Below are 3,912 nucleotides of genomic sequence, written 5' to 3' on the forward strand. Positions count from 1 at the left end.
TTTGGAAATCCGGTTCTCGGATTTGTTGTTACCTACCCACTCCTTGAATAGTACTACATTATTAAGGAACCTATCAATGCCCAAGCACTTCATGACTTTTACGGGCATTGCAAAAGTCTTCAAACCACAGCACAAGTCGCATAAACGTAAGTGAATGTTGTTTACCTTGTTAAGAATATATACTACTTCTAGCATTGTTTTTGTATCTTTGTTCATTTCTTTTTATCTCATTCATTACAGCTTATATACTGCACATACAACTTTTCAATGTTCCATTTCAGATACGTTTTATCTTAAAACGGATTATGAAATATTGTGACTAATCTTTAACAATATACATACATAACTCGGGAGGCACGGCAGTCTAGTGGTAGGACGCCAGGCTCGTGAACGAAGGGTTGCGGGTTCGCGTCACAGCACGGCACGGCAATGTGTTGTATCCTTGAGCAAGATACTTTAAAGATACTTTACTCAACTTGACCCAGTCTACTCAGCTGTAAATGAGTACGTGGTTGGGATGTGCTAGAATTATTGAATGCGACTTGTGCTGTGGTTTGAAGACTTTTGCAATGTCCGTAAAAATCATGAAGTGGTTGGTCATTTATAGGTTCCTTAATAATGCAGAACTATTCAAGGAGTGGGTAGGTGAACAACAAATCCGAGAATCGGATTTCCGAAAACGTGCTCCAGATTAGGTTGTTTTGCAATGTTCGTAAACGTGACATTTATCAAATTATCTGTTGTTACTTTGCTATTACCTTGTTACGAAACTGTAATTATGTTGTTTCTGTTCATTTTCCACCCTTGTTATGATGACCTATGTCCTTATAAGAGCGAAGCTCTCGGATGCCATAGGCACCCGAGCGGAGCTCTTTACCGGTAACATGTGCGTGTAAATAGATCTGTTCCAACCAAACTGATTCTATCACTGAATCGTACAGCTACAGCCTAGAAACATTTCGTACTTCCGGTGACCTCTTCCGGTTCATGGAGCCCGTAAATATGCATAATCGAATAATAGAGCGACATGTAACGTAGCAGGAAAATTATGTATTCGAAACAACGAATTTTTCAAAAAATATTGACCATATTCAATACACTGGATGTGTTTATTTTCGCGATTTCTTTCCTTTTGTATCGAAAACAGAAATGATTGGCAGGGTCATCAAAAAACTTTCATGAATGTCATAAGCAAATCGCGTCGAAGAGTGCGTAAGAATGTGATTAGTTGACAATCGGCTAGTATGAGATGTTCGGAATTTACACACAGTTATTCTATTTTGTTTCACTTAATATGGTCTAAAACTCAAATTGAGATTTGAGTATTGCGTTCGTTTGATCACGTCATGAATTTCCTGTTTCTGTACAGCAATGTTGAATAAACTGGTCAATTAAAACATATATTTAAAAGGCATTCGATACTGTTTTGCACAAAACATATTTCCGTATCATTGAGATGGACTGAAAACATAACGGAGAGAGATCTTTACCTTTGACCCTGCTTTACCCCAATGTTACAGAAATCGGATTTACTATTCATGTTTGTAACCTTCGATTTTGTATTCGTGTAAATGTTATATATAACGTGAAAGATTTGTCCTGTAATGTTACTTTTTATTACATTTGCCCATAAACCTAACTCCACGGCGGTGTCAAATGCTTTGAATATTACAATATATTTCATATTTATTTAAGACAAAATAATACAATAGCAAAATCAAAACAATGGATAATTACATACATGTCACAAAAAATGGATATATGATTTTGGACATATGGTAAGGTTTGCGTACATTATACAATAAAATTCTCCCTATCGGTTATATAAGCATGTGATTAATAAAGAAAGTGTCGTAAATAATTTTGTAGTTAGTAATTAAACATATTGATATACAGAGTTACTTTCAAATCAGATGCTGCAAATTGTTAACATTTTATAGACATTTACCACAGAAGTAATTCTAAATTCTTCCAATTCATTATTTTCTAACCTGAAGTTAACTTCGTCTCCAATCAGATGATACATAATTTCATCTTCAGATAGTGAATGTATGTCGTGTATATTGTCTATATCCATCCATAGCTTATCTCTAATAGTACTCGTAAACTCATCTTAATACAACATATTCTGTATGATCTTGGTAGAGCATACCACACTTGTGACAAAGTTTTGTAGTTCTACTATTTCTTATTATTACAAGTAGGTTCATTATAAAATGTTTCTTATATCTGTATCAAGGGTATTATTTTATAACAACCATAGACAGTGCGGTTGTAATTAACTTATCATGGATATTTTTTAATTTGCTAAAATCATAGTCATTTGAAATACGTTCTCTAAAATCATTTTCCTGTTTGGTTAAAACAGACACTTTCACAATAGTTTTCTAGTTCATCTTATCAGGAAAATTACAATTATCCATAAATTCATGCACATATTTGTTCAGACTATACTTCTGAATTATTCTTAATAAATCTGGAGAGAAACTCTGCTTTTTAATCAAACAATTTGTATCCATCAATAGAACTGCTGTAATCAATAGATTCAAAAAGATCTTAAATGATAACGTGTTCCTGCCCATTCTACATAGTCTTCCAAAAAATAGTAATTTATTGACAACAACAATACTTTCTATGTATGACAATTACTTTTTATTACATTTGCCCATACACATATCTTCACGGCAGTGTCAAATGCTTTACGGAAATCAACATCTGAACAGAAAACTTTTTTTACCGAGGGAGCTATTTCATCAAAAGTCTCGGTAACATCAGATATACCCCAGGGCTCGGTCCTCGGCCCAATTTTATTTTTAATTTATATTAATGACTTGCCACTAAATATAACATCAACAGTGCGTCTCTTCGCAGACGACACTGCCATCTACCTAGTGGTAAGTAAACTACAAGATGCATACAGACTCCAAAAAGACCTTGACAGATTACAGTTATGGGAAAAACAGTGGGATATGGAATTTAACCCGAGCAAGTGCCAGGTAATACACATATCCAGGTCAAAGACGCAAATCCCCACAGAGTATATGCTACACGGACAAGTACTCGAAACTATTCCACATGCAAAATACCTTGGTGTCACCATATCATCAAACCTGACCTGGAATAAACACATCCAAAATGTAAGTAGCCAAGCCAACAGAACTTTAGGATATATAAAAAGAAACATCAAGGTGAAAGACAAAAAGGTAAAGGCTGCAGCGTACACGGCACTGGTTCGCCCTAAATTAGAATATTCTGCCTGTGTCTGGGACCCATACACCCAAGATCAAAGTAAACAACTAGAAATGGTCCAGCGCAGAGCAGCTAGGTGGGTGTCTGGCAAATTTTCCCCTCTGGACAGTGTAACAGACATGTTAGGGAGTCTGGGTTGGCAAACATTAGCACACAGAAGATCCAAAAGCAGACTGTGTTTATTTTATAAAATAGTCTACCAGACAGTAGCAATCCAAATGCCACCATATGTAGTCCACCCAACGAGACTATCAAGAAATGCCCACCCCCTATCTTTTCGGCAAATCCCTACCAATAAGGACTTTTACAAATACTCTTTCTTCCCCCTAACCATAGTCCAATGGAACGCCCTCCCGTTAGGAGCTTGCAGCAGTCCATCACTTGACACCTTCAAGAAGGCAATCAGTGATACTCCCTTTGTTAGGCCATAGACTATGTCAGCATATTTTTAACTTCACCCTCCCCCGTCCCCCTCACCCCCTGTCATCATAGTTCACCTACCCGAATACACTATTTCTGGCTCTGTATTGGAAAGAGTTCCTAAAGGTGGCCAGAGTTGATATGACCAACACCGAATCAGAACTCTTTCCAAATACAGCTCAGTTGGAGTGTATGTTACTATATATTAGGTAAACAATCTTCAAACTATTATTATCACCCCCC

General features: G+C 36.4%; 1 protein-coding gene across 1 annotated transcript in view; it reads left to right on the plus strand.

The window, feature by feature from the left end:
• Window positions 1–3,912, plus strand: part of LOC110452307 — a 12,799-nt gene continuing 8,887 nt past the window's right edge. Inside the window, exon 1 of the mRNA XM_021500746.1 lies at window positions 1–146. The gene's annotated coding sequence lies outside the window, so the exon portion shown is untranslated. The remainder of the gene's footprint in view (window positions 147–3,912) is intronic.

This window comes from Mizuhopecten yessoensis, unplaced genomic scaffold, assembly GCF_002113885.1.
Source record: "Mizuhopecten yessoensis strain PY_sf001 unplaced genomic scaffold, ASM211388v2 scaffold6579, whole genome shotgun sequence".
Classification (NCBI taxonomy): domain Eukaryota; kingdom Metazoa; phylum Mollusca; class Bivalvia; order Pectinida; family Pectinidae; genus Mizuhopecten; species Mizuhopecten yessoensis.